Source organism: Diabrotica virgifera, chromosome 3 (genome assembly GCF_917563875.1).
Source record: "Diabrotica virgifera virgifera chromosome 3, PGI_DIABVI_V3a".
Lineage (NCBI taxonomy): Eukaryota > Metazoa > Arthropoda > Insecta > Coleoptera > Chrysomelidae > Diabrotica > Diabrotica virgifera.
The window spans coordinates 200,296,235-200,320,295 of NC_065445.1; the positions used below are offsets into that span (position 1 = coordinate 200,296,235).

General features: G+C 32.1%; 1 protein-coding gene and 1 non-coding gene across 3 annotated transcripts in view; one reads left to right on the forward strand and one right to left on the reverse strand.

The window, feature by feature from the left end:
- LOC114336085 (uncharacterized) overlaps positions 1-24,061 on the reverse strand; it is a 312,006-nt gene that overhangs the window by 35,337 nt on the left and 252,608 nt on the right. The window lies entirely within an intron of this gene.
- On the forward strand, positions 19,254-19,325 carry Trnat-ugu (transfer RNA threonine (anticodon UGU)). The gene has a single exon. It is a non-coding gene; the product is annotated as a tRNA-Thr (tRNA).

Sequence of the window (24,061 nt, forward strand, 5' to 3'; positions counted from 1 at the left end):
AGCTTATTCTTAATGAATCCGTCTCTCCTTTGTGGTACACAGATGCCAGCACTTGCTTCTGTAACTAATTTGAGACACCTTCCAGTGGATTATGTGTGACACGGAATTTTTCCAATATTTCTTAGGATTTCATTTTCTACAATCAGTGGCTCTATGATGGCCTGAGACATCATTTCGATACTTAAATTCTTCGTAGGTGGAGGTTCTATCTTGTTTTTCCAATCTATAATATCGATTTAATCATCAGCATCCATAATTAAAGTAGGTTCTTGGAAAAAAAAGTAAGGCTCCGATGTCTGGTGTCTCTATAATCTTCAATATTCTGCAGAGTGCAAGTTCTCAGACGTAGGTAGCCTACTGTCTGTTGTCGGCTAACATTTCTAGTAGTAGATTTTCTGAATGTACAAAGAATCCATTTCTCTGCATGACTGGGTTAATAACATTCTTCCAGTGGTTTGGCAAATAGCGCTATAGTTTTATCGTATCATATAAAAATGTTTGGCACCAAAAATACAAATTGGCCCGGTCTTGATCCTGAACCACATAGGAGCATAGAACGTTAAAATAACAACTGTGATTAGTCTAATTAGGTTTTCTGACAGAGTTTGGCTTGAGACATATAAGTAATCTCATCCGGTTAGCCATTGTCAACCATCTAGCTTGAGTGAACTAGTTTACCAGGATTTTTTTCGCAAAATTTTCATCACAATGTCCACTATTGATATACTGTCGGTGCTTAATTCCTGTGTCGATGTGATAATATCGGACAATGTACATTTAATTTCATCAAACGGAACAATTGGGAATAAGGGGAACCTCGATTACCCGTCAGGGCACCGGACCAAGAGTATGACGGATAATAGAAAAGACGGTTAACAGAACATTAAAAAAATTGAAAATTGATAGACAACTCTCAAACTTTATTTATAATATACAGGGTGTAACAAAAATACAGGTCATAAATTAAATCACATATTCTGGGACCAAAAATAGTTCTATTGAACCTAACTTACCTTAGTACAAATGTGCACCTAAAAAAAGTTACAGCCCTTTGAAGTTACAAAATAAAAATCGACTTTTTTAAATATATCGAAAACTGTTTGAGGTTTCTTAATGAAAACGGACATGTGAAATTCTTATGATAGTAACATATTGAAAAAAAATTATATTGAAATTTGTGCACCCCATAAAAATTTTATGGGGGTTTTGTTCGCTTAAACCCCCCCCCCCAAACTTTTGTTTACGTTCCAATTAAATTATCATTGTGGCACAATTAGTTAAACACAATGTTTTTAAAACTTTTTCGCCTCTCAGTACTTTTTCGAAAAGTTAGTTTTTTGAGATATTTTGAATATTTTGTCAAATGCACCACATATTTGTGTACAGTTCAGTACGATTTTAGAGACTTATAATAATATGAAAATTTATTTATAAATTACAGTTTGAGGTATACTTTGAACCATATTAATAAAGAAGCACATCTCGATAAAAGGTGCCTTATCTGAAAAATACTAAGAGGCAAAAAGTTTAAAAACACTGTGTTTTTACTAATGGTACAACAATAAGAGTTTAATTGGAACGTACACAAACATTTGGGGGGTTTAAAGGCACAAACCCCCCATAAAATTTTTATGTAAACATATTAAAAAAGAAGCCGCCTCTCGATTAAAACCGGTTTATCCAAAAAGTACTAAGAGGCAAAAAAGTTTTAGAAACATTGTGTTTAACTAATGGTACTACAATAATAATTTAATTGGAACGTACATGAAAGTTTGGGGGGTTTAAGAGAACAAAACCCTCATAAAATTTTTATGGGCTTCACAAATTTCACTATAATTTTTTTTAAGATGTTCATGCCATAAAAATGACACATGTCCATTTTCATAAAAAAATCTCTAATAGTTTTCGATATATCGGAAAAAATCGATTTTCATTTTGTAACTTCAAAGGGCTGTAACTTTTTTTGTGTGCATATTTGTACTAAGGTAAGTTAGGTTCAATTGAACTATTTTTGGTCCCAAATATGTGATTTAATTTATGACCTGTATTTTTGTTACACCCTGTATATATCTTTTGTTTTACAAGACAAGAGGAATTTTTGTTCATACAAACGAATCAATTTGGTTTAAAATATTCTGAAATTTTTGTTTTACTGATGCTTCACATTTTTCTTAATCCTCGTAAGATCATGCAATCTACTTTATTGGCTTCTTGTCAAGAATACCAGTCGATGAATTGTTGCATGTGTGATGCAGCTTTTCTAGCTTCTTTACGCAAATCTTTGTCAGTTCAGTCAGTTGCAATAACATCATCGACATCGCCACCATCAAATTGTGAGTCTGTGTCAGCTTCTGAATCTGTTTCGTCCTCCACTTTTGCCATTTCAATGATTTCATCATCTGTCAGCAATCGATAGCCGTTTGCGTCCTTATCACAAATTAACGATTCGTTTATGTCATCTTTAGTCAACGAAAACAAAACAGTTGATCCAGCCATAACTTTATTCGTTACCGCAATGTACATTTCAGCGAATTTCGTTTGGCTTATCGCAATGCTCAAACAAAATGACTTCATGACCCAATTTTTGCTTATGTAGTCAATACAACTTACGTAGGTGACGGTTAATGGAGAGACGGATACTCGAGGTTCCACTATACATACTTCACAGTTAGTAACTGCCTTGCCAATGGGACCTGTAAAACCTTTTGGTCCACTTCTATTGTCATTTAGATGTTGAAAAAGATGACGCAATATCAGTTCATTTACGTGTAGTTGGCATATGGGTCATTGGAGTGGACGTTGAAACCTGGTTTCCAATAAACCAATAGGGCCACATTTGTTTCCTGTATTAACGGCAGTCCCATCACAACGAACAGCCATCATTTGATTTGCATCGATAGAATTGGAAGGAAGGAATGTCAGAACAGAGTTGCAAATCGTTTTGGCGTCAGCAATTTTCAACGAAATATGGCCTAGGTATTCAGAGTCTTGTTCTTTCAATATTGTAATATGCTCCTCCTGAGTGACTCTTCTACGACCATCTTCGTGTATCAACGTTTTATTTTTTCTACCATCGTAAAATATTCCGATGATATCAGCACCAAAAATTGTAGGTTCATCTGTCATGTAGCCCTAGCGTTAGAAGGAGCTCGTCGAACTCTACTTCTGTCTATAACTCGTGATGAATCATTTTCAGCAATGAGACCAATGTCGTAAAAAGCTGCAGAAATTATTGCAACTCCAGCACGATCTGAAACCCCATAACGATCTAATGTTCTGGTAACAACCGGAAATATGACGTCAGCCATTGTGAGTGAAGAAGTGGAAATAATCGATTGCGATTGGAAGTCCTCAATCTGGCTGTTGAACATTCGATCGTATCTTTGAAATTATAGGCAATCTAGAAATACTAGGAATGGATTCCACCTCTATTTGCAAGACAATTTGTTCTTCACGTTGCTTTTGTTGGTGTAATCTAAGTAAATTCATCTCAATTTTTTTGGTCCCTTCACGATCAAACTACCAATCGTGTATTTAGAATTATTGAAATTGAGTGGGAGGGTGAAGGTCGACTCCTGTGACAGGTTATAATTGTTTGGTTGCACTGTTGGGTCGGGGTTGTCCCAAAATTCAAAATAGATCAATTTCAGTAGAAATAGAAAGAAATGTTATTGAAGTTTTCGATTCATATCCTAGAAGCGGATTGATTGATACCGCACCCCGCGTATGTAAAAATGCAAAAAAAAATTTTTTCAAATTTCAAAATTAAAATCACGTTGGGGCAAATGTTAGAGTGAAAATATAAAAAATGACAATTAACTTTTCGAATCCTTTCCCACAGTAGCATCGATCCCGCACACCACGTTTGTGAAAATTGTTATTTCATTTTTCTCCATATAACAGCGCTCCACCCTATAATGAACATATACGATAACCATACTCTAACTAAACCTATAATCTACGCTACTTTAATTGATACTGAAGGCTTACAAACAGCTCATGTTCCTTTTTGATACTATGTTCATAAAAGATGGATCGCATATGGATAAACCTCGCAATTTTTACAGAATGGATCGATTTGTTTGAAAATTTGAGAATAAGTAGTGGACAATCCATGGATCAAAATCTATATCATGCCGAGAGGCGCTTTTACCATGGGGGTGGTTGCCACCCTATCTCGGGGGTGGAAATTTTTTTATTAAACTTTAATCGCAAAAGTTGGTAAAAACGTTCATTCGAAGCAAAAAGTGTTCTATACATTTTTTTGATAAAATTGATAGTTTTCGATTTATTCGCTATCGAAAGTGTAAGTTTTATGTGTTTTTTTTTTGACAAGCAATTAAGAATTTAATATTCACCTTTGGCGTGCATACGTAACATGACTCGTTTGTTTAGAATTACCCCTTAAAGTTTGCCATACTTATTTAAAAACACCCTGTATTAATGAAAAATTTGGCTAGTTGTTAAAATACCTAACTTTTTTGTTATACAACATAAGCGAATGAATCAAAAACACAATGTTAAGAAAACATCAGACTATAGTTGGGTTTTAATTTCAGTATTTTTTAATAAAATAACCGTTGCCCTACCCAAAGAGGATGCATATGACCGGTACTAGAAACTCGCAATTTGTGAAATAGATTTATCTCTGGAAGATAAATAGCCGTACCAGTTTTAGTTTTTCTAAATAGATGTGTTCTAGAAGTATTTAAAAAAAACTAGAGCTCCAGCTCCCTTAGGAAGCCTTTTCGGAGTAGGTGATTTAGGTTAAACCGTAATATTTTAAGCCCAGAAATCTACAGTTATAATATTTTCAATTATTAATGAAACATCCTGTATTGTTTTGTTTTATTTCATTATCTTTTATTTTGTAATAATATTGACGATTTGTGTAATTTCAGTAAACTGTATTTGTTGTTGTTTTTTTCCTACTCTTTGTACCTACGCTTTGTCCATAAAATTGTAAAATTTTTAGTGACAATAAAGTATATTTCTATTCTATTCTATACACGCGTTTTTGCTGCTTTTGTTGAACATTTTTTTAGCACTATCCCATATCAGTCGTGGAAAAGGGCCCCGCGACACTTTGATATGGGGCCCCTGTGGCCCCCCATACGGCTAGCTACGCCACTGTATGAGATACAAAAAAATATGTAACAAAAATTTTGAAAATTGGATTTATCCGCATTATGAATAATACGGTAAACATACATAGCGAATTAAAATATTCATATAAGAACACTTATTTATTGGATACGTAGTCAGAGGTCATAATAAATTATTACAATGTAAAAATAAAATATTCCATTCTTTCCTAATATCAGACGACGCGACGCCTTCGCTCCGAAATTAATTGTAACTGTCTAGATTTTGAGAATAGCTCCATTCATAAAATAATCTTCCTGTGTTGTGTGATGCCGAAAGTAAAATAATATCGCATTTAAACTTTTAAACATAGAATATGTCGCCTAAAAGGTGATAACAATATAATACGAATAGCATATCCACTGTTGTTACGGACAGCCACTCAATTGTTTTTGTACAGACTAAACGTCCTACTTATAAACTGTTTGCAGAGTGTGCAATTAGATATTAGGTCAATCGGCCAAACAAAATTTTTGCTGAAAAAGCACTAGATGGCTACCCTGTACAGTCCATTCACTCACGATAGAATTTTACAAAACTTTCAAATTTTAAAGAACCGCCTGGATTTTGGATTGACATGTTTTCGACTAATTCTAAGGAACTTTTGTTCTCTTTTATTCATCTACAAATAAATCAAGTCAATACTTTTCGAGCTATTTGCGACTGCATATGTTCATTTTTCAACAAAAAAAAAATATTACGTTTTTCTTTTAAGTATGTAGTGTCCCGTGTAGAAAGTATTAATGTACCCAAAATTTTGGGTCTCTATTTACACCTTAATACTAATTAACTAAATACGTTACCTGAAAAAAGTTTAAAATGTACCGGAACTCATCAATATATGAGAAACTCAAAAATATTACTGTTTTTGTAAAAGTATATAGTGTACCGTGTAGAAAATAGTAATGTACTCAAGATTTTGGGTCTGTATTTACACCTTAATACTAATTAACTAAATATGTTACCTACCTCAAAAAAATTAAAATGTACCGAAACTCATCAATATATAAGAAACTCAAAAATATTACGTTTTTCTTTTAACTGTGTAGTGTCCCGTGTATAAAGTATTAATGTACTAAAAATTTTGGGTCTCTATTTACACCTTAATACTAATTAACTAAATACGTTACCTGAAAAAAGTTTAAAATGTACCGGAACTCATCAATATATGAGAAACTCAAAAATATTACGTTTTGTTTTAAAGTATATAGTGTACCGTGTAGAAAGTAGTAATGTACTCAATATTTTGGGTCTCTATTTCCACCTTATTACTAATTAACTAAATACGGTACCTGAAAAAAGTTTAAAATGTACCGGAACTCATCAATATATGAGAAACTCAAAAATATTACGTTTTGTTTTAAAGTATATAGTGTACCGTGTAGAAAGTAGTAATGTACTCAAGATTTTGGGTCTCTATTTCCACCTTATTACTAATTAACTAAATATGTTACCTACCTCAAAAAAATTAAAATGTACCGAAACTCACCAATATATGAGAAACTAAAAATATTACGTTTTTCTTTTAAGTATGTAGTGTCCCGTGTAGAAGGTAGTAATGTACTCAAAATTTTGGGTCTCTATTTACACCTTAATACTAATTTACTAAATACGTTACCTGAAAAAAGTTTTAAATGTACCGGAACTCATCAATATATGAGAAACTCAAAAATATTACCGTTTTTGTAAAAGTATATAGTGTACCGTGTAGAAAATTGTAATGTACTTAAGATTTTGGGTCTGTATTTACACCTTAATACTAATTAACTAAATATGTTACCTACCTCAAAAAAATTAAAATGTACCGAAACTCATCAATATATGAGAAACTCAAAAATATTACGTTTTGTTTTAAAGTATATAGTCTACCGTGTAGAAAGTAGTAATGTAGTCAAGATTTTGGGTCTGTATTTACACTGTAATACTAATTAACTAAATACGTTACCAGAAAAAAATTAAAATGTACCGGAACTCATCAATATATGAGAAAATCAAAAATATTACCGTTTTTTTTAAAGTATATAGTGTACCTACCAAACAGAAAATAGTAAGATCTCTATTTATACCTTAATACTAATTAACTAAATACGTTACCAAAATAAACTGCTGTATTATTTATTTGTTCCTAAAAAGTTGGTTGCGAGTGTTTATGGGATTTTTGTAAACACGTTGTTTCATTACTCCCTATACACCACCATACACCAAAATCGAGCGGATTAAATTCTGGGCTACGTCGTGGCCAACGAAAATGACTACCACGACCAATCCAGCGGTCAGGAAATTCGGTATTTGGGTATGTTCTCACTGCCCTCGTATAATGTGGGGGTGTATCATCTTGCATGAACCACAAATGTTGCCTTAAGTTTAATGACAATTCTTCCAACAAATTAAAAAGGTCATTTTGAAAAAAATGTAAATAGTTCTCGCCATTCAAATTACAGGGTAACTGGCATGGCTGATTTGAAAAATGCGATTAGCTCGAAAACTGTTGAGTTTTAAAGTTATTAACAAGTTTACCTTTTTTCCACACAAATAGCGATAACTTGAAAAACAAAAAAGTTAAGCCCAAAATTTATGCCATATACGTGTCATATGTGGCGGCCTATATAAGCTACATCAATATATGTATCAAATTATAATTGCACATACTCAGAAGCCTCCAGTCATAAATTTTTATATGTAAATGTCCACATTCATGAAAGTTATAGCAAAAAAATTTAAAATTGCAATTTCAACACCCTGTATAATTCTTAATATCAACATTTTATTAAAGCAAGTTGGCTTAAATCGCAATATTTTAAAGTGTAGAGTCTACTGTTTCTTTATACACTATATACTGATTTTTAAAAAGTATATAGTGTACCGTGTAGAAAATAGTAATGTACTCAAGATTTTGATCTGTACTAGTATAGACACCTTAAAAGAAGTCCCGGTAGTCATCGTTTGACATATAATTAACTAAATACGTTACCTGAAAAAAATTCAAATGTACCGGAACTCATCAATATACGAGAAAATCAAAAATATTACAGTTTTTTCAAAAGTATATAGTGTACCTACCAAACAGGACATAGTAAGAGATTTTGGGTCTGTATTTACACCTTAATACTAATTAACTAAATAAGTTACCTGAAAAAAATTAAAATGTAGCGGAACTCACCAATATATGAGAAACTCAAAAATATTACAGTTTGTTAAAAGGTTTATAGGGTACTCTGTAGAAAATAGTAATGTACTCAAGATTTTAGGTCTGTATACAGGGTTGTCCTTAAGTAATTGTACAAAAATAAACAGTAGATTCTACACTTTAAAATATTATAATGTTAATATTAAGAAAGATACAGGGTGTTGAAATTGCAATTTAAAATTTTATTTTTCGCTATAACTTTAATGAATGTGGATATTTATGTATAAAAATGTACTTGTATACTTGTTAATAACTTCAAAACTTAACAGTTTTCGAGTTAATCGTATTTTTCAGATCAGCTGCATAACTCGGCTTAAATGCAGTTACTGCAGGCAACAAAGGAAAAAAACAAAAACAATAATACTTGTGAATACGAGTACTTTTGACTAAATTGATAGTTTCCAAAAGATTGACGATAAAAATAGTATACGCTAATATTTTTTACATACATCAGTAGGATATTTAATAACGTTTTATAGGATTTGATATCAAACATTTTACGTTTTATATTAAATTAAAGTCATAATAAAATACATTTTATTTATAAACCAAAGTAAGAATTAGTTAAAGTGAATAACATTAAACTTTTTTTCAAAGTAAGTGTTCGATATATCCACCAATTTCTTCAATGTATTTAGGTATCAATACGTTGCATAAAAGATCGTCTCATATTAAATAGCATCGTTGGTTCAAAACAAACTGCTGTATTATCTGTTTCTTCCCAAAGTTGGTTTGCGAATAAAGTTGGTTTGCGAATGTATATGGGATTCTTGTAAACACGTTATTTCTTTGCTCCCTATATACCACTATACACCACGACCAATCCAGCGTTCAGGAAATTCGGTATTTAGGTATGTTTTCACTGCCCTCGTATAATGTGGGGGTGCATCATCTTGCATGAACCACAAATTTTGCCTTAAGTTTAATGGCAATTCTACCAACAAATCAATAAAATCATTTTGTAAAAAATGTAAATAGTTCTCACCATTCAAATTACGAGGTAACCCGCATGGCTGATTTGAAAAATGCAATTAGCTCGAAAACTGTTGAGTTTTGAAGTTATTAACAAGTTTTTTCACACAAATAGCGATAACTTGAAAAGCAAAATGTTAAGACCAAATTTATCCCGTATACGTGGCATATGTGGCGGCCTATATAAGCTACATCAACGTATGTATCAAATTATAGTTGCACATACTCAGACGCCTCCAGTCATAAATTTTTATACATAAATGTCCACATTCATGAAAGTTGTAGTAAAAAAAATTTAAAATTGCACAACATCCTGTATAATTCTTAATACATATCAACATACATTTTTATTAAAGTAAGTTGGCTTAAATCGCAATATTTCAAAGTGTAGAATATACTGTTTCTTTATACACTGTATACTGTTTTTAAAAAATATATAGTGTACCGTGTAGAAAATAGTAATGGACTCAAGATTTTGGTCTGTATAGACACCTTAAAAGAAGTCTCGGTAGTCATCGTTTGACATATAATTAACTAAATACGTTACCAGAAAAAAATTCAAATGTACCGGAACTCATCAATATATGAGAAACTCAAACATATTACCGTTTTTTAAAAGTATATAGTGTTCCGTGTAGAAAACAGTAATGTACTCAAGATTTTGGGTCTGGATAGATACCTTAAAAGAAGTCCCGGTAGTCATCGTTTGACATAAATAATTAACTAAATACGTTACCTGAGAAAAATTAAAATGTACCGGAACTCATCAATATATGAGAAACTCAAAAATATTACAGTTTTTTAAAAAGTATATAGTGTACCGTGTAGAAAATAGTAATGTACTCAAGATTTTGCGTCTGTATATACACCTTAAAAAAAGTCCCGGTAGTCATCGTTTGACATATATATATATATATATATATATATATATATATATATATATATATATATATATATATATATATATATAAAACAAACAGATGAAATAGAGAATGTGGAAAAATCCCCTTACGAACAATTCACACATCCACCATTTCCGGCTGGGAAAAAAATTTTTTTTTTGAATACAATCAAAGATCCAAACACCAGTTCTTAGAAATGTGTTTCGCCCTCTTCATATATATATATATATATATATATATATATATATATATATATATATATATATATATGTATATTCGGTAGGTTTTAGAATCGGTCGTAATCTATTTTTCATATCCCTGAGTGATGGAGTTCCCCCCACCTAACATTTTGTAATGTTAGGTGGGGATGTGCGTACATAACGTACTCTAAAAGACTTTGAGTACATACAAATTAAAAAAATTATGATCTAAAATCCATCAACAAGCTCCGGCGATATTATTAATCGTAGCATATGTTTGAAGAATCAGTTTCATTTTTTGAGTGCACGGATTTTAATAATTCCCCTCCACCGAGCACGAATCCGTTCCGTTAGGACGCCATTTTTAAAACTTTATTAACCACTCTATTGAGGTTCAAAGTTTACTGAAACTTTTACACATAAACTATATACCTTCAACTTCAAAATGGCTCTAGTTAGGTTGCTTAATTGTTATAAACAAAGTAGCCGTCAATTAAAAAAAAGTGGCTAACTTTGACCGTAATTAACCTAGGCAAAAAGTTTTTTTTGAAAATTCGTATAAAAATACCAGTTTTTCAAATTCTATTGAATTTTCGCCTACATATTAATTACATATACATAACAGTCAATATAACAAAGTTATTCAAATTATTTATAAGCCTAAAATGAATCTATTTTAGTAAAATGTTTTCGGGGTGATAAAAATGACTTTTTAATGATTTTTTTAAATGCGTTGAAAATATGACTATTCTTCTTTCATGTTTTTTCCACAGAATTGCTATAAAATTATTATATTCTGAACAATAACATTGCGAAAAAAAGCTCTTTGGGATAAACAAATTGAATAAAATTTAAACTAATTGACGAATCGTCGTAAAATTTTTTGTGCATTGTGTGGACTGTTGGGAATTGGTGAGTCACAAACTTTCACAAGAAAAAGGCGAATATTTCGCGAAATGAACGTCAGATCGAAAAAGTAAAAACTTCACGTTCAATATTTTTCAAAAATCTATCGATAGATACCAAACACGACCCCTCGCAGAGAGGGGTGGGGGTAAATTTTAAATTTTAAATACAAATCCCGCGATATTTAGCAAAATAAACAATCAGATCGAAAAACTGTAAAATACACTTATTTAATATTTTTGAAAAATATATCGAATGGTACCAAACGCGACCACCCACGGAGGTGGGGTGGGGGGTTACTTTAAAATCTTAAATGGGAGCCCCCATTTTTTATTGCGGATTTGAATTCTCTGCATAAAAATAAGCAACTTTTATTCGAAACATTTTTTCGAATTATGGATAGATGGCGCCATATTCGGAAAAAACGATTAATGGAAATGGAAAATTAAATTAAAAAATGGCAAGCGCCCGCTAAAATGGAAAATTTTACTTAACTTTTTTTAGTTTTAGGACCTAATAATCACAACCCAATAGGTCCCCAAAGCGCTCGAGTGACTGCACATTTAGCATACTTTGCTCCCCTACCATTATAAGCCTAAAATGAATCTATTTTAGTAAAATGTTTTCGGGGTGATAAAAATGACTTTTTAATGATTTTTTTAAATGCGTTGAAAATATGACTATTCTTCTTTCATGTTTTTTCCACAGAATTGCTATAAAATTATTATATTCTGAACAATAACATTGCGAAAAAAAAGCTCTTTGGGATAAACAAATTGAATAAAATTTAAACTAATTGACGAATCGTCGTAAAATTTTTTGTGCATTGTGTGGACTGTTTAACTCAACTTTCTTGCAATATTCTTAAATTCATTTTCGCAAAAGTTATAGCAAATTTTTTATTTTCGAACTTTTACTTTTATTTTACAATATCCGAAGCAACAAATTAATGATCGGTCCAAAATTCAAAAAGCGGTATTTTAAACCTTGGCTCGTCTACTAAAAGAAAAATATTATAAATAAGATATTTAATCACTCTATTTTTACCTGTAGCGATTTAAACGAAAAAACTCCCATTTTTGACTCCTTATTTGTTAATAACTAAATTTCTCCAAACTGTGACGGGCATTTTTGTATTTATAATGTATTAGGTATATAGTAGCCAAAAAACCCACTTGCAACCTGGCTGCTCAAGTGTCCCGAACATGGTATATTTTTGTCTAATTTCCCTGGCGTACTGTTTTTTTTAGCATGACTGAGTTAAATATTGTGTTTATATGGGGGTAGCTACAGTTGTTTATATGAAAATTACATTTTTACCTAAAAATTTGGTGTTTCGATCTCCACTCCAGAAATCCAGTTTTCAAAAAAGATTGTTAAATAAATTGTCATCCAACGCCCTGAAGGGCAGTAAGGATTATGAGAAAGAAGAAGAAAATAAATTGTCTTAAAAGAGTGTATAACCGCCAAGGTGTTGATGAGGTTATGTCTAATTAAAAATTGAGGTTGACATACTTGGCTATGGTGTTGTAGGCAACAGTCATGCTTAGACTGAAAAGATCTGAGGGTGGGTGTTTTATGCCCTATGGTACATCAAATTTTCAGAAAGCCAACCCGCACCAACGGTTATTTAAATTTACACTCAAATAAAAACGTAAACATTTAAAATGGAATCATTAAGTCATTATATGATAGAGCCCAAAACACCTATTCCAATGAAAATGCATTTCAGAAAGAAGAAAACCTGCTAACAAAGGTTTTAACAAAAAATGACTACCCATTGTAAACAAGGAATTCACACACGATAGAAGAAAGAAAACAACACAACACCACAAGCAATCCGGCAACACCCTCAAGAAGGGACTCAAGGGACGCCCTTAGATCTGTTCAGCCAAAGCATGGCTATTGCCTGCAACACCATGGCCAAGTATGTCAACCTCAATTTTTGCTAAGACATAACCTACTCAACACTCATTGAATTTATGCACTGTTATAAGAAAATGCTAAAAATGCATACAATTTTGGAAAAGAAGCATTTAATCAGAAACAGCAATTTATTAAACGAAAACCACGATATATGAAATAATATATTTAGGTAACAGTCTTCAATGCAAAATTTGTATCCACCAAATAAACTATAAAATAACGGCAATTATAAATTACCATACGCATTTGAGATTAACATACCTACTGTATTCCCTGGATATATACTTGTAACCATAACCTACGTGAATATAATGCTCAAAAGTGTTTCTTTGCTTCTTGCTGCCGCTGGTCACTAGTGTTACGAATAACTTCCCACTACTCCTCTGCACACCTTTAAAAACCAATTTTCCGGGCCTATAAGCACCTCGATGGTACCTACTTCCTGTGCTAGAACTAGTGATTGCAATCAGCAGCATTTTCAATCCAGCTGGATTTTTACAAGATTGGCCTAAATCCAGCTGGATCCAGCACGGATCCAGCAAAATATGGAATCCAAATAAAAACACGATTTTAATGTTTTTTTTTTGTCTGTATTCTGAGTTTCTAAACAGAACCGTGAATTATTTAGTTTTTGGAAGACCTTAAAGAACATATTCTATCTATCGTCTAACCTAATGCGTACAGAACTGTACATATAACCGGTTGCGGAGAAAGTCCTTTCGGCCTCTATGCTGGTCGGTTTTAAGGTCATCAAATAGTCGTAGACCATTGACAAATGATCGCCTTTCACTTCTTCTGTCTCATAAACGGCCATTTCCTTTTCCAAAATATTTTCGTAATCTTTTACAAAACCAGTTTTTCTTTGGTTATAAAAGTTTTCTCTTTTTCGATTCAATTCAATCTCAAGTTCAAGCTCCGGATTAGGTGACCCATCTTCTTTCATTATGTCCTCTTGCACTGGTTCCACAATCACTTGTTTATTTATACGACTCAACAAATTTTTCATCTCTTGTCGCATTGCATTCTTTTTTGGCATGGGGAGAAAACCAGGATTGTTTAGTCCTTCGTCATACTTTTTTGGATTTTGTAAGTACACTAATGTACCTGTAATTTCAGAGAGGCGCCGTTCCGCGATTCTGTTGCGTAATGCTTCCGATGGATTGGCACTAAAGCTAGATTCCTGGCTACTTAGTTTGTCTAAGACAAATTTTATGGTTGTGTCGGCCGTTATCAAAATGGACTCTCTTCTGCAAAGAGCTTCTACAGCCAGTTTCACCGGTTAAAGAGTGGCTATCAACTCATTGATATTGACCACTCGTCAGCAGAGAATATTATCTCAGTATCAATGTCTATCAACGCTTGATCTATGCAAACTTTTAGGTTGTAGAAACTTTCCAGCATACTGAGATACTGCTAGCGTGATAGAATGGCAAGCTGCAGACTCACGGCTTTGAATAAAGAGGCTAATGAAGACATTAAGTAACCTATTTCAAATTTGACACGTTTGCGGATCCGCGCTGCTGGATCCAGCATGGTTTTCTGGGTCCATCATGTAAAAAAAATCGCTGGATCCAGCTGGATGCTGGATCCTGCAATTGCACTATCTAGTTAGAACTAGGACTTGTCTTGAATTCCACCTTGATTTGTTCACCGTTCTCATCGAATCCTCCGATTTCCACATGGTACTGTTCCAAATTACTTATCTGGTGCAAACTTCTCGACAGAAATTGCATCAGTCGACAATAGTATGTTATGTAGTTCTGTAGTTGTATTTGAGACACCGAGTGAAGCTTCGTTTTGGATTTCAATTTGTGGGAAGTTATGCGTAAATCCGTGAATTATAATAATCATCTGCTTTAGTGACAGTTTACTTTGCATGAAGAATGATCCTTCTCTTAGGGAATTGCAACGACCACATCCATTTCATTTCCATATTTTATGATAGAGCATCGTTCACGTAACTTGCATATATTATATTCCATGTTGTGAGGCCGCTCTCCTATGAAACAATATCTTATTCGGTTTCTTTGCGGATTCCTTTTCAAAAATGCCCCGTTTAAAAAAATCTGAAGGGTGCCGGGCGAAATCTTTGGGTAGAAATTGATTAAACAATTTCATTCGCACCCGAAAATATATGTTTTAGGTTTTTTTGGGTGTTTCTAAACAAAAAAGCTCTTTTGTAATTTTTCTAAAAACTTCATAGTTTTTGAGTTATAAAGCGGTTTAATATCTGAACATTGAAGTTAAAAATTCAATTTCAAGATTTTGATGAGTAATTGGGGCTTATTTCAATATAGATAGTTTTTAATTGTTAATTATGCGCGTCCACTGGACTTTTTGAATTAATTGAATAAATAAATAAATAATAAAAATACATATGTATATCTAAAATAAAGTATTAATAATTACTATGTTAAAAGAACATAGGCGCAAAATTTCGGGCCAATGCATTCATTTTTTTCGAACCTGAAAAATCTAATAAATATTTTTGAAAAATTTAAACGCAGAATGAAATTCCCTTAGAATCAACAAAGTTTCTTTTGAATGAGATATTTGAAATAAAAAATCATACTAAATTTTCCCCCTTTTTCACCCGTGTAACTTATTAAAATAAACATTTTACGAACTTTCAGCCCTCGGTAATAATGTAATAATTCATTCTGCATTTAAATTTTTCAAAAACACTACTACAACTATTTTTGGTTTCTTAAGATTCGAAGAAAAAAAATAATGAATGCATTTAAAAAGCATTGTCCAGAAATTTTGCGTCTACGCTCTAATAAAATTTAATAAACGTCAAGTATGTATTTGCTGAGAATTTTTCACATAAGTACCTACGGATACCTAATATGTATAAATGTGACAGAGATGTACCATATAGTGTGACGGCGGCGGCTTAAAATTCGAGTTGACGCGCATAATTAACAATAAAAAAAACAACGGTTTATATTGAAATAAGCCCCGATTACTCGTCACAATCTTGAAATTAAATGTTTAAACTTCAGTTTAGGCACTTGGCAACCTGAAAATTATTAATTTACATATAGAGTTTTTTCAAGCCTTGAAAATGCGTATTTTCGCATTGTTCAGATTTTAAATGGCTTATAACTAGAAAACTATCTATGTACCTTTGTGAAAAATGAAGAAATCTTTTGTTTAAAAAAAGTCCCAAAAACCTAATAAAAAATTTTCCAGAGCAAAAAAAGGTGATATTTTGAATATGTTTAAATAAATTGTTCAAAAATTTCGCTCGGCACCCTTCTAACTTGTTTAGGGGGTATTTTTGAACAGGGATCCGCAAAGAAACCGAATCACAGTGGCGCACCCGGGGTTTGGAGGTTTTAAACCCCCCCACCCCAGGGCATATAAAAATATATAAAGAACAGTAGGAAAATGTAACTTGTCTTTCACAAACAATACAAAAAAAATGGGTGCCCAAGCCAACACCCCCCCCCTCCTCTAGTGGAAAATTCGGGTGCGCCATTACCGAATCAGAAATATTTTCATACGGGAGCGGTCTCACAATTCAACATGGACTAGTAGCCCGATCAAAGAACAATCTGACCCAAAAAAAATAAAGGAAGGATGAAAATTTGGAAATAGGTAGTTGAAATTGTCTATTAGTATATAAGAAAAAGTTTACAATTCTACATCCCCTCCATTTTACAAAAATGGAAATACCCCCCTCTCTAAGGTGAAAAATATACATTCTAAATAAGACCGGAATTAGATAAAATGTCAATACTTTTCGAGTTATTTGCGAGTGAATATTTTCATGTTTAACAAAATAAAACGTGTTTTTGGACGGTTTTGCGGAGATCACTCAAAAATAAGTATTTTAGCGAAAAATCTTTTCTTAGCCAAAATATAGCTTATAAAAAATTGAAAAAAATTGTGTATACATGAGGTCTGTAGACCCAGAAGAAGCAGAGTTGCAGCTAATGAAAAGTAGGTTCTTCTGCGTCAAATTCCAAATCGAATATTTCAATGTGCAATAACCCAAAAACGGAGCACTTTTCGGGGAAAATTCATTTTAACTTTTTTTTTTTCTACAACCGTGTTAAAAATGCTACTTTAAGGCACTAGTGCTTTAAAAAAATTTAAGGCACTGCAGTTCGTATTGACCGTATAGGCCATTTTGATGTAATGTCAAAAAAATATAAAAATGGAATGTCAGTCAAGTTCAAGTAAAAGTTTTTGTAGTTATTGTCCTGTAATTACGTTTGTAGAAAAAATATTGTATGATATGCGTGTTAAAAAGTACATTTTTAAGGCACTCATGTGAATTGCAGAATTCGCTATCGCTCATTCTGCAAACTTTCACATGCGTACCTTAAACGTGTACTTTTAACACTTATATCATAAATAACTACTAAAGTGTTTAGAAAAAGGTTTATTTTTGTTTTAAAAAAAAACTTGTAACATTAAAAGTAAGTGAGTTACGCTCAAAATATTCCCTTTTATTTTTTGGTAAAAAAATCGCGAAAATCACCCCCTAATTAGCATCACAAATAAATTTTATTATTACCACTTCACAAGTTACTTTTTCTATGTATTATTTATATGATCTGTAAGTTTCATTGGTTCAAAGTGCATATTTTTGAAAAAGCTGTAGTTAAAATGGCCTGAACGAGTAACTAATCCCGAGTTTAGGCAAATTTTGAACAGCCATAGCCTCATAGCATAACCAATTTTTGTCTAACAAGAAAACAAAAAATCAGAAATATTCAGAAAAGCAAAACGTACATTTTATTACTCTTTTAGATTTTTGGTATTACTAATAATTTTTAAATTAATTCCACAAACAATTCCATTTTTTTTCAAAATTAAAAAAAAAATGTTTTATTTTAAACCCAATTTTTTTAAACCTGAGCACTTTGAATCAATGAAACTTTTAGATAATATAAACAATACATAAGTAAAGTAACTTGTGAAGCGGTAACGATTAATTTTATTTGAGAAGTTAATTAGGGGGTGATTTTCGCTATTTTTATACCAAAAAATACCACCTGGCACCAATAATTTTTTAAGCGTACCTAACTCACTTACTTTTAATGTTAGAAGTTTTTTTTTTAAACAAAAATAAACCTTTTTCTAAACACTTTAAACAGTTGTAATGAATTTTCCCCGAAAAGTGCTCCGTTTTTTGGTTATTTCACATTGAAATATTCGATTTGGAATTTGAAGAAGAAGAACCTGAACCTACTTTTCATTAGCTACAAATCTGCCTTTCTGGGTCAACAGACCTCATGCATACACCATTTTTTTTCAGTTTTTTATAAGCTAGGTATATTTTTGCTAAGAATATTTTTTTCGCTAAAATACTTACTTTTTGAGTTATCTCCGAAAAACCGTCCAAAACATGTTTTTTTTTTGTTAAAAATGAACATATTCACTCTCAAATAACTCGAAAATTATTGACTTAGTAAAAAAACTCTATAGAACAAAAGTTGCTTAAAATTGGTCATTTTATCCAATTCCGGACTTATTTTGAACGTATATTTTTTCACCCCCGAGAAAATATTTTTCACCCCGTATTTTCCAATTTTTGTAAAGTGGAGGGGATGTAGAATTGCAAACTTTTTCTTAATAATAGACAATATCAACTACCTATTCCCAAATGTTCATCCTTCCTTTATTTTTTTGGAGGTTTTTGTAAAATTTTGTGTTCCCTGATCGGGCTATAGGTTATAATATGCATAGATTGAACATTATTTATTAATTATTTAACACAATAGGCACAAATAAGTTATAAAAATTAAACTTAAATTCGCTAAGGTTCTTCCCGCATTTTAGCTTCATTTAAATTTAATATCCTTTCACGTTGAACAATAATAATTATTCTTGCTGTAGGTATTATTTTAAATCAAATCTAAATTTTATTAACTTAAAACACTTTTATTTACTGCCTGCATTAGTAAAAAAATTGTTTTAATATTAACTAAAAAGCTATCTTAAAAATAATATAAAAATCGATTTTAGTGTATATAGCTATTAGTAGCAAAATTTTTCATCGCCTCTTTAGCTCAGTGGCAGAGCACTGGTCTTGTAAACCAGGGGTCGTGAGTTCAATCCTCACAGGAGGCAAAGTCGACAATAATTTTTTTTTTATTTTTTTATGCGATTATCGCAACTATTACCGTTAACACATTCTTTTAGACTGAGTAATAGCCATTTACCTTAACATTTTAAGTCTTCTAACTGTTGCATTACTCGAAACGTGAAATATCACCGAGACGGCTATTTCCCACAGTTAGATTTAATGCATTGTATATTTTATACTGTAAATTTTGTAAGGAATGTGATCGATTCCATCCTTTGTTTCTTTGTTTCCATATCCGTTTTGGAATATATTTTCGAACATCAATTCTTCGGCAGAGAAAGGATGCATTTTTGCAGTATACAGAGTGTTCAAGTTATTTTTAAATAGGATATTTTAATTTAATTCTTCACGACTACTTAGTGTATGTAATAATTTTACGAAATCATTTTTGTTAATAGAAAGTAAAAAATTCTCATTATTGAGGTAGATTATTGTTTTCACCATTTTAACCTTCCGATGACTAACCTTTTTTTGTTACACGGATGACCAAGGGGGGAAAAATGACCCCAGGTCAAAAATGTCAAAAATGACAATTAACAAAACAAGAATGTGTGTGTACTTTGTACGCACGTAAGAAGTTATACTTCTACTACATATTATGTGATTTTTAAGACAATACCAAAAATTTAAAAAAATAAAAGAATAAAACGCACACAAACACATTGAAAAATGCCACAAAGAAAAAATGATTTCTGAACGATAATAATTGTTGGCAAAAATTTTAAATACGCATTTTCTGAAAAAAAAATTATATAACAAATATACTTACAATCATAACATGCATAAAAAAATAAAAAAATAAAACTTGCATCGGGAATTGAACCCGTGAATTTCGTGGCGCTTTAATTCGTAATCGAAGCGTAGACTCACTCGTCCAATCTCACATTATTTATCATGTGGAAAAATACAGTAACTGAACGTTTTACTGTTTGACAGTTGTTTTGAAAATTAAATTATGTAGTTTAAATTTTGTGGAAGAAAATATAAAAATATAACAAAACAGTAAGAAAACAATATATTAGATGAAGATTGGTAGAACTTTTGTTGGTAATCAAATTAAGTATGTAAATCAAAGCATTACATACCTACTAGATAAATAAATCTACGCCAAAAAATCATAATTTAAAAATAAAAATCGAACCTAATTTGGGATTTCTCTCTAAAATCCGCATTCTTGAGAAAATAAATGTATGTATTTCAACCTAATCCAAATGTATAATTACAATATGATCATAATAAAAACTACTTACCAAATTAGAATGAGTTTTCCTTGTCCAAAATAGTCCAAAAGTCCAAAAATATAGGTATATGAAAACTATTTAAAAAGGCAGTATAACTATTAACTAACTTTTGTTTGTTGTTTCTTTTCACACAAATTTTAAAACGCAACAACCATAAATAATCTAACTACAGCTGTGCCACAGCCGCCATATCGAATAATTTTTGACATGTCATTTGAACATCCAATCAGAACAAAGTTATAATGCGCATGCGCCCGGTCGTTAGGTTTTACCATATAAAAATTCACCCTCTATCGCCGGTAAAGAAGTATAACTTCAAAAATGAAGTTTTTTTATGGCATTGACTTAATGTCATTCAGCCAGTCACAACATAAGTATTAGTGTCATGTGTAGTGTGTATGTTGAGTAAGTGTCTTGTTACTTTGCAAAATCGACGTTATTAGCGTAAAACTACTTGGAATTACACATAATAGACGGTATTTTACTAAACATCAACTTCAGAATATATTTTTTATTCGTAAAATATAGCGAATTGTTTTTATTTCAAAATATGAGGATATCTAGAATGATATTAAAGTCAAATAAAAAAATAATGAGTTAAAAATTTAAAATACTTTTGAATTTATTAAAGAAAAACATACGCTGGGGTCACAATTTCCCCCGCTTGGTCATCCGAAGGTTAAAATGTGAAAACCTTGAATTATCCATGCCTGTCTGTCCGTTCGTAAACACAACAAATTAGACCCCGGACTTTCGGTTCCAGTGTTTCAACCGGAAATACTGTTTTACATTCGCCGAAATAGTACAAGAGATATATTATTTGACGCGCCTTAGAAAGACGAGAACAAATATATATTTCCGGTTTCATGCCTGCCTGTTCTTCCGTCTGTCTGTCTGTCCGTAATCACAAATCCTCCGGGATTAGAACATATACTTACACAGTGTGCACATTATCAATGTGCACTATGCGCGTATTAGGCGGCCCTCAATGGTGAGTGCGAAAGAGATGTATCATTCCGGCAGTCCATTGATATACTACTTAATAAAAATTTTATCTACACTCAATTAGTTTCAGTAACGAATTTGAAGTGTCTCTTTTCGGAAACTAATTTATATATCTGTACCGTTGAGGTAAACAGTCGTAACTCAAATTTTTGCCGAAATGGAGTTAATACCACGCTTTTGTTGTCAGATTTTCATAGCATATGGTGGCAAAAAATCGTACATCCAGCATTATTAGTTGCCTAGATAAGGCGTTTAGAAACAATAGCAACTCCATTAGTCAGTAGTTGAGGTAAACAGTAGTATATCCATAGATACGTGTGTATTACGATAGTATGCTTTGGTATGCGGTAGTGCTAAACAATCGTAACTTCATTTTTACATTAAATGACATTTTGAGGGTGTTATCCCGTGTTACTGCGGTGACTGCGATAAATTTAATCAACAACTCAAAAAAGGTGGCCAAGATGAGACACCAGCTGCTGTTCGTCAGAAATATGAAGATCATCTTCACGACGCTGACATGAGGTAAGTATAGTGAAAAGAAAAATCACAAAATATCAAGTAAATTATCAGTTGATAAAACCAAAGTGATTATAGTTGACATACAAAAATGTCTTCCAACCCGTTACCTGACGAATAATCAAAGCTTTTAATTTTGAAAGTTATGGACACCAAACCTGGCAATTTAGGATTCCACCACAAACAAGGATTACTGCATGCTGTGGGACGAATCGAAAACAGGAAGGGGTGTGGACATGAAATTACTTCAGAATTCTTGAAGTGGAGTGAAATTATTCTTGCACATGCTATGGTAGAACATTTAATTATTTGGTCGGACAATTGTCCCAGTCAAAATCGTTATATAATGCTGATGTTCAGTTACCTATGGCAACTAAAAATATGTCTAAATTTGAAAACAATAGACCACAAATTTTTGTATAGAAGGCATACCCACATGGAGACAGACCAAATTGAAAGGACGTTAAAAAAATAAGCAACTATGGAAATCGTTACGCTTTGGGATTGGCAGCAACTGTGGTGTCTGTGGTTGAAATGGAAGTATCGGATTTCAAAAATTTCGAAATATTGTATGCTAAACCTCAGTCACCATATGTACCTATTTGGAGTTTAAATGTATCAAGATCAGCGAGGACTCAATTACAATTCCCTGCTCAGTTACCTGCTATGCGTACAAATTTTAAATGCATCACCAAAAAAAAAATTCACATTTTTATTAAAGCGTTTCAAAATTGTAAGTGATTACAAAATATAATATTTTGTAATCACTTACAATTTTTATTTTGCATATTACCTGTTTAAAGACATAGAGATAAAAAGTCGTAACTCCCAATATCGTACACCAAGTAAATAATTTCTCAACAATAATAATATCCAGTAATAGATTTCCATTTAGGTAGTATAATATACCAATAATGTTGAATTCAACGTAATGTAAGTCCAACATTTTTTATAGTTGATTGACAAGTCTGTCTTGCAAATGTATACATTATGGATATACGACTGTTTACCTCAACGGTACAGAAATACGATTTATTCTGGTATCCTAGGCCTAGGAAAATAATGGAAACTATCTAATATCTCGAGAAATACCTACACTTCTAAATGAAAAATCAAAACCACGTTTTTATTATTTTTCAAAAATTTACCAAATGCCTCTAAACTCCACTGCACCCACGTACCAAAGTGCTGGGGGCAACTTTGAAATTATAAATCATCATCATCATGGCATCTACACTCTTAGGGGAGTGATTGTCGCCCTCTTTGGGCTGTACCGATTCATTTGTCATGGGGAATCAGTCCGCATTAACATTTTAAATTTACGTGGTTGTGTGACTTCTACAATATTTCTCCATTCGTTCCTGTTTTTGCTTATGGTTGTCCATTCTATAACTCCCATCTTCTTAAGGTCCGCAATTATTTGGTTGTCCCATCTCGTTTTCGGTCTTCCTCGTGGTCTGCCTGATACTCGTCTCCATTTTGTGATTTTCTTGATAATTAACTGCTTCTGGATTTCTCCGTTGTATATGTTATATGTCATGTCCCATCCATCTGATTATCTGTGCCCTGATAAATCTGACGATGTTTTCTCCGTTCAAAAGTTCTTTTACTTCGTAGTTCATCAGTTTTCTAAATTCATTATTATCTACGGTTAGTAGGTCTGTTAATCTCCTAATGATTTTTTCCTCTAGGATCCTCAATCTTTCTGTGTCAAGCTCATTACCTACTTGAAATCTTAAATGGAAAAAATTAGGTATTTTTATTGCATGTCCGGATTCTACGTGAGAAGTACAAGTAAATTAGTTTTGGATAAAAGTTTTATTAGTTTTATCAAAAGTTTTCGACAATAGCGCCATCTATTAACAATTTTAAAAAATCTTTCGAATAATAGTTATTTATGTACCAAGTCAGTAAAGTTACTCTTTATCGAACGAGTCTGATATCATGAGCAGAGC